At 44.0% G+C, this 16,180-nt stretch overlaps 1 protein-coding gene across 3 annotated transcripts in view; it reads right to left on the bottom strand.

The window, feature by feature from the left end:
- The window catches only part of LOC126262576 (myocyte-specific enhancer factor 2), an 888,576-nt gene that overhangs the window by 643,500 nt on the left and 228,896 nt on the right, over positions 1-16,180 (bottom strand). For all 3 annotated transcript variants that reach the window (XM_049959303.1, XM_049959308.1, XM_049959302.1), the window contains one exon: positions 307-366. The gene's annotated coding sequence lies outside the window, so the exon portion shown is untranslated. The remainder of the gene's footprint in view (positions 1-306; positions 367-16,180) is intronic.

The following is a 16,180-nucleotide window of genomic DNA, read 5'->3' on the forward strand; positions in this document are numbered from 1 at the left end:
TGCGTAATAACCGCCACAAACCTGAACAGCTCACCTCCGATAGAATGAAAATAAAGTGCGATTTCTACTGTTACAAGTACAATCGCTGAAGTTCCAATATGATGATGAACATGTTTTGTATAAAAACCAAGAGCTTATTTCCATAGTGGGTGTCATTAACGTCGTGTAAGCCCAGTTTGTTTTTTAAAACTGTGTTGTGAAATCGTGAATACCGAGCGCAGTTCTACGGTACAACGCAACTCATTCGGAAGCGGTTGAAACTAAGATAGTTAAATAAAATGGTATATGAAGCTCACATTTACTCACCATATTACGGAAACTTTGAATCTGCAAAGCGGTTGCCATCTCTTATCTTCTCGCTGGATTCTGAAACAGGAAGGAAAAGTGTTTCACAAAGAATTTTTGTAGTGAACATAGAATTTTAACAATGCTGTAATGTTCAATTTTAAGTCACCACTATGTCAGTCACTTCTTGCATTGGCGACCTTGCCCAAGTACAATCCAGTTAGTTCATAATGAAGACAATAAGTAAGCAGAACAATCATCAAGTATTAACTAAGCAGGTATCACACATAATGGTCCTCTGCTAATGGCGGAAATGAACAGGCAAATTTAAGAATGATGTGAATGAATTATCCACGGTATTAGATATTATGTATACACCAAGCCGTGGAAAGCACTTTTCACTGCAAGGTGACATCTCTCCCCTTTTTAGACAGGGTTTGTGCTTACTTTAACATCTTCTAATAAAGTATCTACACCATACCAGGTTCATGAATGCACAGGCATACTGCATACACTAGTTCTACGACAAAGCTACGATGCTTGCTTGCCGGCACCGGAAATAAATTTAATGCGCGTTTTGTATTACCTTCCACACACGATGTTCCTAAAAATTTTAACAGAATACTCTACATGGCACAATGCACACGATGCTTGATGAGCTTCATGTACGCACACATTCGATAAGTAAAACAAGACAAATTTCAACCACGACTTTCTGTCCGAATTCTGTCTGCGTACTTGAATGTCAGCAAGCACTCCAACTCGTGTAGGCTGCATCTAGCGAGGGGGCGCAGTTAAGATACAAGAAAGCGCATTCCGGATGAGAGGGCTTCACATCCTCATCCGACACCCAGCTTCTGGTATTGCACTGTTTTCTTAAATCGATTATGGCAAATGGTGGGACCGTAAGTTTGAAAACAGCACAGCTGATTTCCTTCTCCATCTTTCTCCTGTCCATGTTTGTGATCTTCTCTAATGATCTTGTAAACAACATGACAATGTTATTTAGTCATCACTTCTTTATCATTTAGTATTCAGCAGAATATCTGTCCACACCAAACAGGACAATCTCCTCTTCCACGACATCTAGGGAGGAGATTCCATGGTACCAGTAAAGGTGTGAATTATGAGCAACGAGCAGGTGGATACAGCAGACAAGAACGCCAATATGATAGCTAAGAGAGAAAGGTAAAGCTGTCCTAAATATGAAGGTTCGTTCTGATACAGCAATTCTTCGTTAAGCATTCATCTGTTGGAGGTGATACGTCTTCTCTTTCCCCGGCTTATATAACCAGTTATAGGGTGAGCTACAATTTAACCTAGATTCCGAACCACGGTGGATCTTGGCTTTCTTCATATAAACAAATCATTTCCAGAAGCGATAAGCGACAAAAAATCGTAGGTCTTACTTAAGATTTAACCTTGGACCTTTGTATGTGTAGTCTGACACTTGTTCATTTAGCAAAAAAAAAAAAAAAAAAAAAAAAAAAACACATGATATCTAAAGTGGTAAAATGTTGATTTCCACCAAATACTGACACACTGCTGTTGAGAAGCAGGATCGTACGCATCTACATCTACATGGTTACTCTAAAGCTCACACTTGAGTGTTTGACTGATGTTCCGTAGAACCAATTTAAAAGTATGTATCGACCGGTCAAGTTTGGAATAGTACGTGGGAAAAGCGGACACCTAAATGTGATCATTGGTAAGGGAGTAACTGTAAGTGCGGGAAAACTAGTTGCGGTCGTTGGGATCGGCCACCCAACCGTACTGTACCTCCTTGCAGGCACTAAAGTGGAGTCCTGTCGCGTCAACTCATCTCCAGGTAGGGTGCTAACTCTATGCTGCATTTTGAAAGAGTGCAACTAGCTGGTACCAGGGGTAGCATTCGATTCCTTCGGCAGGGGAACTGCCCTCAGTGATACGCGAAAAGTTTCAAAGTGGCATACAACTAATAAATTTTGCGTTCTTCCCAAGATTTATACGAAAAGTTGAGGAGTACGTAAAACTTATCTTGATCGCTAATCTAGTTTTGGTCAATATAGCTTTCGTAGTTGAAGACCTTTCCCGTTTAACAGAACTTTTTGTACTTTTTTTGTATTTCCTCTTGTGCATATCTCAAAATTTGTTTCATTTCTGTTTCAGTTTCATTTCAACTTATTACAAGAGTACAAGTTTTTTTAGGCATCATGTCATGCAATGTTACGCCACGTAGTTTCCCATTTAATGCTGTCTACTCTGAAGCCGATACCATTAATGAAAACGCTTTAATGATATGGACTTGATACGTCAATATGTATCAAATACATGGTGTGAGGAGCCTGAAATGTCGCGAAGAAGAAAGAAATAAAGCCAGGATAAATTTGTATAATAAATTACTACGTCAAGATCACCTATTACTATAAAACTCACATTATCGGTTTCTGCAGTTCACTGCCATCTTCAGGTATAATAATTAATCCACAAACAGCTTCGTCACGATATCTAAAAACTTAAGTTATATCTATTCTGAACGTTATGAAGTGATATAAAAGGTGTCAAAGAATTGGACGATATGTCGTAACAAGGTGAAATCTTTTAGCGCGTCTTCCGTATTAGAATGAATATTCGGTAAGAGTTTGGAACTTTGGCGCATATACAGAGAAAAATAAAAAAATTAAAAAGAAAACAGCATGGTGTACCGTCTATGTTATGTTACTGGGATATGCTTTTCGATAGGTCACAAATCAGACGAAATGTGGAAAACTTAGTACTAGTGCAGCAGACTTGTCACGAAAGCCATTTGCCCCAGCTACATGTGTAGGAAACGCAACCGAGGGTAATAAATGCGAGCGCAGCGCCGTAAGTTGAAAAGGCGGGCGAGGGGTGGCTATCACGCAACGGGATCTGGGGCCACCACCGGGAAGTGGGCGGCCCGTGGGAAGGCGAGCAAGTGCGCCGCCGACGATACGGGAGGGGCCAGGCGAGGCGAGGCGAGGCGAGCAGCCCGCGCAGAGATCAATCGACGTCTGCGCTCTCTGTGGCCGGCACACGGCTCTGCCCTCTCCCTACACGGCATGCGTCTCTAATACTCCGCGACGGTTCCGCCAGTAGTTATCTTTACACTTCTTACAGTAAACAGAAAAACTACAGAAAAAAAATCACGTTCGATAAAACGCAAGAGACGCTACAAATAAAGCAACCGGCGAAAATCAAGAATACGGTGCGATGACCTGTAATGGGACAATCTCAAGAAAAACTAACTGACGTTAGCATCTGTTTAAAGATCAGATGTAAACTACTACATAAAATCAGAAAAACTACACTACTCGGTACGTCGGTATATGAAATGAAGTGTCAAAATTGCGACTCGAAATATACTGGACAGACTAGCAGAATTTTTACATCCCGATTTAAGCAATATACACATCCAAATAACAAAACTGGCTTTTGCACACATTTATTAACCACCAAACATGTGGTCGGAAATATTCAAGCCTGGACGTGTTATATTAAGTTGCCATGACCCGTCAGCTTAACTTTTTGGAACACTTAGGAATTGACTGTCATAGGGATCATGGAACATTGACCGAAGGCTATAGTGAATTTTTTTACAGCTCTTACTTTGATATTTTTTCAAGACTTGCTCACATACGGGTGACAGACGGACGCCGGTGGCTGGTAGCGCCCTGTGGACTACGGCGTCTGTCGCGGACTGCACGGAAACCAAAGAGGACGGCGTGGCCACCGTTTGAGCAAAACGAGCTTCCCGAACACCGCAAGGCGGCACCCGCGTTACGGCGCGAACGAACAAAAGTAGAACTGACTGTTAATAATGTATAAAAAAGAAAATTTGGGTGATTGTATACGCCTAAACTAGCTTTGGACCTTGGGATTATTGTAATAACAATAAGTTAGGATGCGTAGTTGTAGCTTTTTTACTTTTATTTTTTATTGTGTTTATAACTGTAAAACCTAAATGAATAATCCGCTCAATTATTGACGTAAACTCATTTGTTTTCCGAACGACTGCTTATCGTTGTACTTTCAGCTCTTCTTTTGTTGGTTTGTGTCTCTGTAAACCAACATGGGACTGTGGGTCCTCCTTAGATGCAAACACTTCTTGTATCTAATCCTCCAAACTAGTTTTGGGGAAATACCGCCACTTTTAGATGATTTATTTATTCTAGAACTTGAAAATCAACATCGTCACACTACATAACGAAAAACGCTATTATTTGTTCTACTGTTTGGTTCCAGAACCATGTGAAAATAGTCTTATAATACCTTTTTATTTCATAGTCGTTCTGTGTATCTACGCCAAAAAACCATAACAAACATAGAAATATCCATTGACTACAAAGTATGTTTGTTGTGGTTTTCCGCAAAGAACCTTTCGATGGCTATAGAGTGAAAACGTACTATAAGATTATTCGCACATATATCTGAAACCAAACGGTGCAACATAATACACTCCTGGAAACGGAAAAAAGAACACATTGACACCGGTGTGTCAGACCCACCATACTTGCTCCGGACACTGCGAGAGGGCTGTACAAGCAATGATCACACGCACGGCACAGCGGACACACCAGGAACCGCGGTGTTGGCCGTCGAATGGCGCTAGCTGCGCAGCATTTGTGCACCGCCGCCGTCAGTGTCAGCCAGTTTGCCGTGGCATACGGAGCTCCATCGCAGTCTTTAACACTGGTAGCATGCCGCGACAGCGTGGACGTGAACCGTATGTGCAGTTGACGGACTTTGAGCGAGGGCGTATAGTGGGCATGCGGGAGGCCGGGTGGACGTACCGCCGAATTGCTCAACACGTGGGGCGTGAGGTCTCCACAGTACATCGATGTTGTCGCTAGTGGTCGGCGGAAGGTGCACGTGCCCGTCGACCTGGGGCCGGACCGCAGCGACGCACGGATGCACGCCAAGACCGTAGGATCCTACGCAGTGCCGTAGGGGACCGCACCGCCACTTCCCAGCAAATTAGGGACACTGTTGCTCCTGGGGTATCGGCGAGGACCATTCGCAACCGTCTCCATGAAGCTGGGCTACGGTCCCGCACACCGTTAGGCCGTCTTCCGCTCACGCCCCAACATCGTGCAGCCCGCCTCCAGTGGTGTCGCGACAGGCGTGAATGGAGGGACGAATGGAGACGTGTCGTCTTCAGCGATGAGAGTCGCTTCTGCCTTAGTGCCAATGATGGTCGTATGCGTGTTTGGCGCCGTGCAGGTGAGCGCCACAATCAGGACTGCATACGACCGAGGCACACAGGGCCAACACCCGGCATCATGGTGTGGGGAGCGATCTCCTACACTGGCCGTACATCACTGGTGATCGTCGAGGGGACACTGAATAGTGCACGGTACATCCAAACCGTCATCGAACCCATCGTTCTACCATTCCTAGACCGGCAAGGGAACTTGCTGTTCCAACAGGACAATGCACGTCCGCATGTATCCCGTGCCACCCAACGTGCTCTAGAAGGTGTAAGTCAACTACCCTGGCCAGCAAGATCTCCGGATCTCTCCCCCATTGAGCATGTTTGGGACTGGATGAAGCGTCGTCTCACGCGGTCTGCACGTCCAGCACGAACGCTGGTCCAACTGAGGCGCCAGGTGGAAATGGCATGGCAAGCCGTTCCACAGGACTACATCCAGCATCTCTACGATCGTCTCCATGGGAGAATAGCAGCCTGCATTGCTGCGAAAGGTGGATATACACTGTACTAGTGCCGACATTGTGCATGCTCTGTTGCCTGTGTCTATGTGCCTGTGGTTCTGTCAGTGTGATCATGTGATGTATCTGACCCCAGGAATGTGTCAATAAAGTTTCCCCTTCCTGGGACAATGAATTCACGGTGTTCTTATTTCAATTTCCAGGAGTGTATAATAATTTGTTCTCAATGTAAGGTAACGAAGTTAATTATCCCGAATTAACATAAAAACACGCACATAGGATAGTGGTATTTTGCCGAAACTAGTTTGAGGAATCAAAAACAAGAAGCGCTTGCACCAAGGCGGACCCACAGTCCCTGCTTATACTGAAAAGTATATTATTCAGTATACTAGACAGTATGACACGCGACACCTCTTTCTCTGATAGTAATTACAATAATATGAAGATGTTAACATCATATATCTGCAGCACTTACATACAGCGACATGCACAGAAAACCTTACGACAAGGTACATTTTGTATCAAGCAGTGGGAAAAATTGGTATGTCTGCATATCATCCACTACTCACGGAGCTATACAAAGGTGAGTTGCACTTTTCTTTTTGTTTATGTTGTAACGTGGTCTTTCATTGAATTTTCTCCATTTGCTGTAGCAGATCTCAAGATGGCTAACGTTGAAACTGGTAATCAGAAAACAGTGTATAAGCGTTCAACGACTGAAAATAACTGTGGTAAAAGTGCCACCATGATTGCGGGCTCTCAGTTTGACATTATTCCCTTCTGAAAGAACTGTTGATTTTCTTGCCGTAAGATTCTTGCATCAAGAAGCCAGATAATGACTGTTCTCGACACCTACCGTTGAAAATGTCTTCTTTAGTCAGAACAACTCGCTACCCCACTGTCTGGAAGTGTCTGCCACAAAATATAAACCATTAATATTCCATATGCTGTAACTAGCCGTCCACACCAAGGTGACACAAAAGAAACGAGACTGCTCAAGCGATGCCACGTCACTTCTTATGGACGGTTTGACACAGGCATGACAACATTTCCTATCTTGCGCCAAACCTTTCGTCTCACAGAAGCACCTACAGCCAACGTCTTCCAGTAGACTTTCCGGTCATACCGATGTCTCTGGAGTCCTGCAGATGGTACAGAACTGCTGCCACGCGTCGTTTGGCCTCTACTGTTGAAGTAGTGAAAAGGCAATATAGAATCGGCGCAGTAAGATGAATCGACGTAGAGACGCGACAGACGGTAGGAAAGGGGCTATCGCGTTAATGACCTCATCGCGAATAAAGGTGCCAGATTTGTTGTTGCAGCAACGTGCGTTGACCACCGTGTCTATGACGAGTGACGTGCCACTCACAGCCGTGTTACCCGGGGTAAAACACTGATAGTAAAAAGATCATAACAGACAGGGTCCGCACCAGTCGGCCAGTGTCACGCGCTGCCAATGACAGTCGGCTTCAAATTCGACAGGAATTGCTGCCGTCAGTGAATTCATATCCATCTCAACCAGTTTCAGAGCCAACATTATGTTGGGAACAGCACGCAGTGGGCTCATGGAGCTGGTTACGTCGCAAATGGTCATCGCTCACAAAGGCACATAAAGCTCCACGTTTATAATGGTCCAAAACAACACAGAAATCGGATAGTAGGTGACTAGGGGTGTGTAATGTGGTCCGAAGAGTAGCCCTGGGAAGGCAAAAAGGGCGGAGCTGTTGCGCAGCTAAACGGAAGACGGCATGCAGAAATAGTTCTGTAGGAGCAACGACGCAGATGTGTGTGATTTGACATGCGACCTGCTAATCAAACTAATCAAAACGTCTCCTTTTTTTCCTTTTGAGAGGGACACATCTGCCCTTTATCTTCTGATATACCGTTTACTTCCGTCAATGCTTGCCTGAATTGCTTAAATAACTTTACTGGTTTCAGCTGACTAGTCATTATCAATATCCTGTAAATACTTCCTAGACCATGGCATGCTCGAAGGACACATTTTCAAGAGATTCCTACTACAGAACATTGCTAATAACACGGCAAATATGAACAAGTTTATGTTTTGGCTTCTGCGGACAACACATATCTATACTAACACTGCACATCCATGTCACGACGTACAGATTCTCATTATTCCAGGGAGTCTCCTTTCTATTCTGTTAAGATATTATTCGCAACAACCATAAATACTCATAGATGTACTCAACTACTTTGAGCATCCGCGTCATCCTCCGTTCCTCGCAGGTTCTTTTGTCAAATTGCCTCTCCTCTAAAACAAGGTCAGATGCGATCTATGTCTTTCAACTCAGTCATTCCAACCAGCAAAACGAACTTCTTGATGCCGATTATCTATCAATTGAGCCCGCGTAGTTGAGAATATCCATGAGTGTTTATAGTTGCCACAAATAGAAACGAGACTGCCCGGAATGCTTCTATTTGTCGTGACATGGATGAGCGGTGTTAGTATAGACATGTGTTTGTCAGGCGGCAGAAGCCAAAACGTAACCTTGTTCATATTTTCCGTGTTATTAGCAATGTCTTGTAGTAGGAACCTCTTGGAAATATTTAGAGGACTTAAATTACAGTAAAATTTTTCACAATGATTTGCGCTACAAGGAAATAATACATCTTAAAAAAATTTTAATATGCTCTACTACGCGAAACCCGGAAATATCTAGATCCCATCTCCTTTAGGAAGCTAGTTGCACAAGCTGAAAATGCATAAACTCTCAACTTCGTGGAATGTGCTCAGATGGCTAATGGCAAAGAGACAAGGGAAACTTACGAGTCGCTTACTCTTTCAAAAGCCTAGAAGCAGCTCCAATGTTCAATAAAAGTAGCGCTCCAATGGTGCCTACTTTGTTCAGTGGGGGCCGCGCGGGATTAGCCGAGCGGCCTAAGGCGCTGCAGTCATGGACTATGCGGCTGGTCCCGGCGGAGTCCTTCCTCGGGCATGGCCGTGTGTGTTCGTCCCTAGGATAATTTAGGTTAAGTAGTGCGTAAGCTTAGGGACTGATGACCTTAGCAATTAAGTCCCATAAGATTTCACACACATTTGAACATTTGTTCTGTGGGGAGTCTTCGCAATCATTTGGGTGAAGACTCTGAAAGCTATCGCGAATACATCGCATGCTGGTATCTTACATCTGTCTTGCAACTTGAACTTGACAAGAGCTCTTACGTCTGCACACGTTATTACTAGCAACATCTGCCGCGCGGAGTGGCTTCGCGGTTAGAGGCGCCAGGTCACGGACTGAGCGGCCCTCCCGCCGGTGGTTCGAGTCCTCCCTCGGCCATGGGTGTGTGTGTAGTTCTTAGCGTAAGTCACTTTAAGTTAGTTTAAGTAGTGTGTAAACCTAGGGACGCATGACCTCAGCAGCTTGGTCCCTTAAGAATTCACACACATTTGAACATTTAGCAACACCTGGGATGCTAATAATCCTTCTACACTTTAGAGCAAATGGAACAGTGAACAGCGTTGCAGCTTGGATGATATGAGGTGTGACAGTGCTGTTTATTGTTTTTGTCTTTTTGGCGTCGATAACAACTGTGGTAGCAGCGATGGTGGTGGAGGAAGCAGTGGAAGTGTGTGCACTGCTCTTTGTTTCCAGTCAGAAACATAAGTTAGTACTTACAAGTCGATCACACCCTTAATTACTGAATTTATAAAAAATTAGGCACTTATTATAAATTTCGCAGCTTTACGTATGAGCTAAAGAGTGTACTGTTGTACCACAATGTAGCAATTGTAGCAAGGTAGCAGGATTTTTAACAGGATAAATTTCTCTAATACGCTGGGCCATGCGAGTTTTCTAGCTTCCGTGATCATTCTTGGCAAAGTAAAGAAAAATGCAGAGGTTTTCTTGTTTTTCTCATTTCTCCTATTTTCAAGTTAATTGAAGAGTTTTTAAAGTGTGTTCTTTGTTTAATAATTATTGAAAATAATTTAAAAAAAGGAAAAGAGAAATTTTTCTAATACGTTAACTCGACAAAAGTTATACAAGCGTATCAACAGAGACGGTACGTAACATGGAGTACAAGTGTTGAAAATTCTCACTGAAACAGCAGAAATATTGTTAGTTGCTACATATATGTTGGAAATATTTTAGGAAAACTCTTCAAGAGGTAGGGTCACGAAGTTTTAGTAGTAGTAGCACATGTTTCAAATACAATGTGGTGCATACGGCCAAAAGCGGCTACCAACAAGCGAACCCAAGTACCGAGCAGGTAACGCCTTACGGCCTCCAGCACGCATAGCTGCAACACTACGGCGTTAGGCGGGTGAGCATACACGTCTCCGCTCAAGGCGGTTTCCATAGAGAGCTCGTGCAGTGGCTTTAATAAACGGCCAACTGTGAAGTATGTGTTTTAAAAAGTAAAGGTTTTTACTCAAAATATTAACTCACATTATCGTAAAAATTAGAACACTCGACAAATTGTTTTGACAACACTGGTTTTCTTTTGTCTATACAGGTGAAGATGCTTGACACGGAGCATAGTACAACGGAGTTTGGAATTGCGAGAACATAGGTAATGCACAATATGAACAAGCTGGCCCAACTGGCGTTCTGGATGAAGCTCAACTGGAAGAGCTCTGTCCATTTAAGCCAGAAATTTGGGTCATAGCGAGACGCAGTTTCAGTCTGGCACTCATGTTCATAGCGCACCTCTGTTCACGTCGGTAACACTGTCATAGTTAACAACGTGGCATCCCAAGGAGACAAACAACATAGAGAAGTATACCTAAACGGGAATGACACCATATATTTGTATAATACTGTGAACCTCAAACTATGATTGGTTTCACATCCTTTATTTCAATTTTGGGGAGCGGTACGTGATGCCAGTCTATCAAGCGTTTGCCGTTGGCTCTGGTGGACGTTGCCACTATTCGACGAATGGGTGAACTATGGCCGAACACAGCATCAAGAAGAATGCGGTCGACCGACACGGACGACAGTACGTGAGGACCGAGCAATAGTCAGAGACACAGTCAGAGCCCCAGATTCATCATTGTCATCGATCCGACGTGCAACTCATGCTTCAGTGAGCACAACGACTATCAATCACGGCGCCTCTTGCTCCGACTACCTTGAACTCTGTACAGTAAAAAGCCCGTTTGCATTGGTGTCGGGCACATTCGGCCTGGAGTCTCATTGACTGCAGTAGAATTGTCTCCACTGATGAGTCCCACATTGAAATGAGCCACGATAACCAACAAAGAATACGTTTCCGGAGATGTCCAAGAGAGTGGAAGCATTCCAACCCGACTGTCGCTCGCCATACGGCCCGATAACCAGAAATTCGACGATATTCTTCCATGGCAAGCCAACCTGGGCTTACATTTCAGCAAGATAATGCCCACCAGCACACGGTGAGGGTTTCTCCTGCTTGTCTTCGTGCTTGTCAAACCCTACCTCGGCCCAGTTGTAGCCGAAATGGGCCTTTTGAAACGGAGAACACGGAAAGCCTTTCGTCACAGCGTTATTGCGATTTCGGCTCAATGGGAAGTGAACAAGCGAGCGAGCAGGCTAGCTACACTAAGGAGACGCCGACCAGCAACTACACGAGCTGGCAAGTTACAGGTGGCGTATATTAAAAATTATCCGTAGTTACAGTTCGTTCACGTGTCGCAAAATCGGATGAATCTTTTTGAATTATCTTGAAATGCCCTTTGCTGTCCGTAATTTATCCAAACGATTTAGGAGACAGACTGAGCATCCCTCTTAGATTGTTGGCAGGTGATGCTGTCATTTACCGAGTAGTAAAGTCATCAGAAGATCAAAATAAACAGCAAGATGACTTAGTCAAGGTATTTGTATGGTGCGGAAAGTGGAAACTGACTATAAATAATAAAATGTGTGATATCCTCCACGTAGGTCCTATAGAAACCTGTTAAATTTCGGTCACACGATGAATCAAACAAATGAAAACGTTGTCGATTCGGGTAGGCAAATACCTGAGGATTACAATTACGAACAACTTAAACTGGAACTACCAGAGAGAAAAAGCCAACCAACGACATCGTTTTATTGGCAGAATACTTAGAAGACGCAACAAATCTACTAAAAAGACTGCCTACACTACTCTCGTCTGTCCTCTGCTAGAGTACTGCTGCGATGTGTGGGATCCACACCAGATAGTATTGACGGAGGTCATCTAAAAAGTTCAAAGAAGGACAGCTCGTTTTGTGTTATCTCGAATAGGAGAAGAGTGTCATTGATCTGATACGCGAGTTGGGTGGCCATAATTTAAAAGAAAGGCTGTTTCGTTGCGTCGAGATCTTTTCACGAAATTTCCATCACTTTCTCCTCTGAATGCGAATTTTTTTTTACTCCCACATACACAGGAAGAAATGACCATCGTGATAAACTAAGAGAAATCAGATCACGCACGGAAAGATTGAAGTGTTCATTTATACCACGTACTGTTCGAGAGTGCAACGGTCGAGAAAGAGTGAAAAAGTGGTTGTATTAACGCTCTGCCGAGCACGCATGTGTGAAATGGTTAGTAGTCATGTAGATGTAGTTGCTTTTAAATAAAGTAGCAGACAAGTGTGACACTACATTGAGCAGTTTTTCTGGAAGTCAGGGGAGAGTGTGGTAGGCAGTAACACGCAGATTCTTCTTGTGTTGCAGTAGGTTTCCTACATGTCACCGTCATCATTCGCAACGTTTTGTTCTTTTTGGGATGGGGGAGGGGGCTGGGGGTGAATCACATGCTAGCAAATAAGCTGTATTTGGAATCAGTGGCTATTCCTGTAATAGACAGGGAGTGTAGGGCGCGAGCGGCTGGAGGACTCGTGGCTGTCGGGAGTGCGCCGAAGAGTCGTTCTTGAGACTGGCTGGATCAGTTGTCAGAAGCAGTCAGCAGAGTAGAGAGAGTTGGGCGAGTGGCGGCTGCCTCTCGCCGTGGCGGACTTGCCCGCGCGCCGACTTGCCGGGCTAATTTCCTCCTGCAAATTGGTCGGAAGAGCGAGAGAGGCACCCCGCTGCACCGCCGGGGCCATCAGCCAGCGGGCGCGGCGGCTACACCTCGTGCCGGCGCGCTGAGGATGACCACCACACGCGCGGAAGGGCCAAAAGTACACGGTGCCCGTAAATTATCTTCACAAACTGGTATTCAACACGGGCAAGACAGCTCATAAAGTTTTGTTTCCCAACTCATACACGTCAATTTATGCACCCCTCGTGGCACGGAAATGTCTACTCAGGATTCATTTTCTCTCCTTGTACTACACTCCAGGAACTGCATGGCAACTTGTTCAAAACATAGCGAAAGGCGTGTGTTCAAGTCCTGTAGGTCTGTTACCTTGGTTCCATAAAAGCCTAGTGGTGCAATACCAGATGATGTGGCAATCATCATCTGGAAACTTTTGATCCATAGCTAAACCAGATAAACATCACTATTGAAGGTAGAGCCGAAGAAAAAGAATATACTGGAAAATAGGAAAAGGCTCTACGCATTTTAATGCTAACTGTTGAAAAGCATTTGTTGTTCCTTAGCATAGTTTTAAAGTTATTTAAGTCTAACTCGTAAATATGATTTATAGAGGCCGCGCGGGGTAGCCGCGCGGTGGAGCGCCTTGCCACAGTTCGCGCGGCTCCCTCCGTCGGATGTTCGAGTCCTCCCTCGGTCATGGGTGTGCGTGTTGTCCTTAGCGTAAGTTAGTTTAAGTTAGATTAAGTAGTGTGTAAGCCTAGGAACCGATGACCTCAGAAGTTTGGTCGCACAGGAACTTAACACAAATTTCCAAGAGTGGCCTATATAAGGAGTATCATGTTTAATAGTGAAAACTGACACGGTTTAAAATGTACCATAACTGAAACAATAACGTGGGTGTGCAAATGACCTGATTGCCGTACAATTTCGAATGTATGGTTACGAGCCGCCACTGCCGTCGGTCCAAAATATCGCCATTGTTAGTACACTCTAAGAGGAAAGAAGAGACACACCACAAAGGAACCGTCCGAACTGGACGGAAATCGGAAGATGTCATGTACATGTACAGACAAACAAATTTTTACAGTTTCAGAAATATTGGATGTTGTATTTAAGAGAAAGAGCTTCTCAAATTGAGCAGGCCAATAACGCGTTTGTCCACCTCTGGACCTTATGCAAGCAGTTATTCTGCTTGGCATTCTCTGACAAAATTTGTTAGATGTCCTACTGAGGGATATCGTGTAAAATTCTGTCCAGTTGGCGCGTTAAATTGTCAAAATCCCGAGCTGGTTCGAAGGCCCTTCCTATAATGCTCCAAACATTCTCAGTTGAGGAGAGATCGGGCGTGACTTTTGTCAACAGCACGGCATTACACCTTCCGACACCGCATCTTGCAATCTACCACTGGCTTCCAAGGTCGCGCGGAGACAGGCTCCGCCTATGGTCCTCCCCTTCCAACAACTTTGTGCAAACTCCGACGCAGCTTAACGACAGCAGAGATGCAATCACTCCCGACGTGCTCTCAAAGTATGCGCCCGTTGAAGGAAACATTGAACTTTTGTCAAAGGGAAATGAAAACTTTGACCCTAACCGTAACCGTAAACTGTACCCCCAAGACTACACGTGAGTGCTAGTAAAATATACACTCTTATGAAATCGGATGATTCTTTTGATATACATACTGGGCAGTCGTACGCGTAAGTTTGTATTTTCATGTGAGTAAAAATATAGCCGCAAATTGGGTGAATCTTTTTTGGAACACTCTGTAATTTGTTTAAAGTTGGGAATAAGTCTAAGTCGATAGACACAAATCCGAAGAGCAGAGTGTTTGAGGTAATACTTCACAGAAGTATTCGCACAGCTGCTCGATTCCGACATTTCTGATGTGTGGTCGAGCACAGTCAATGAGTTATCCACCTTCGATCAATTACGGTCAGGTGATTCGCACATTTCTGCACAATGTTTACAGGAGGTGAGTATAATAAACTATTGTGGCGATAGTCCACACGAAACGCTTCACAACCATTCATAAGGCATCGTAAGTAAAGATACTCATTGTTTGACCCTTGCCCGTTTTCATCGATTTTTTTGTTTTGTTTTGTTTTGACTGAGGCATCTGGCCCTCTCCAGTCGTTGGATTGTGATTTCAATTCCGGCTCAAAGAGTCCAACCCACATTTCATTAACAGCAAAAACGCTTCACTTTCACCGTTGAATCTTTGTGTCAGCTAAGCTGCGGTATCCAGCCGCTTCTGGTTCCCTTCACAAATGGTTCAAATGGCTCTGAGCACTATGCGACTCAACTTCTGAGGTCATTAGTCGCCTAGAACTTAGAACTAATTAAACCTAACTAACCTAAGGACATCACACACACCCATGCCCGAGGCAGGATTCGAACCTGCGACCGTAGCGGTCGCTCGGTTCCAGACTGTAGCGCCCAGAACCGCACGGCCACTCCGGCCGGCTCCCTTCACAAGTCCAGCAGTAAGAAGATATGTTTTTATTGTTTCAATAATTCAAGAATTCGATAACTGGCGCTGATAGAATCTGAGTAGTCTCATTTACATGACGGCACCTTCAGTAGAATCTGTTGTAAGTTTCACATATCATTACTTTGTCCATGGTTTCGGCCTTCCTGATCGCGGATTAATTTTTAAGCTCACACGATCACCATGAAAATCATTAGAACAAATCAAAAACGTTCTACAGTTTACAGTTAACACAACGGTAACTTAAGTTAAAGCATGCTGATTTTTTGTCCGATTTTTCTAAAGTTTCGATAAAGTTTGGACGTTTTGTACTATGTAAGACATTCAAGGATCTCCTATCCAAGTCCCTCCCGCCTTCATTACAAACTCGTATTTTAACAACAGGACTTTTCTTATAATACAAAGATTATCTCGCCATGACAGAAATTATATGTCGTTTTCGAAAATTTACTTAGAGAAAGAAAGAGAGAGCGAAGACGGTGGGGGGGGGGGGAGGTGAGGGGAGGGGAAGGAGAGAGAGAGAGAGAGAGAGAGAGAGAGAGAGAGAGAGAGAGAGAGAGAGAGATCATTTGAAAAAATGAAACCCACGTTGGTAAAACTGGCGGCATTTATATTAAAAGCTCAGCGCATTTTATTGTGTAAGTGAAACAAATTAACGGGGCCCCGACAAATAATCTTGTCAGCTTCGATACTGTGTGATTCACGATGATTCCTGTGAACGACGTTATTTCACGTACAGAAAACATTGATGAATGTAGTAGCTTTGTTTTATTACTATCTTATTATAATGTATTT

The sequence above is a fragment of the Schistocerca nitens genome, chromosome 6 (assembly GCF_023898315.1).
Source record: "Schistocerca nitens isolate TAMUIC-IGC-003100 chromosome 6, iqSchNite1.1, whole genome shotgun sequence".
Taxonomy (NCBI): domain Eukaryota; kingdom Metazoa; phylum Arthropoda; class Insecta; order Orthoptera; family Acrididae; genus Schistocerca; species Schistocerca nitens.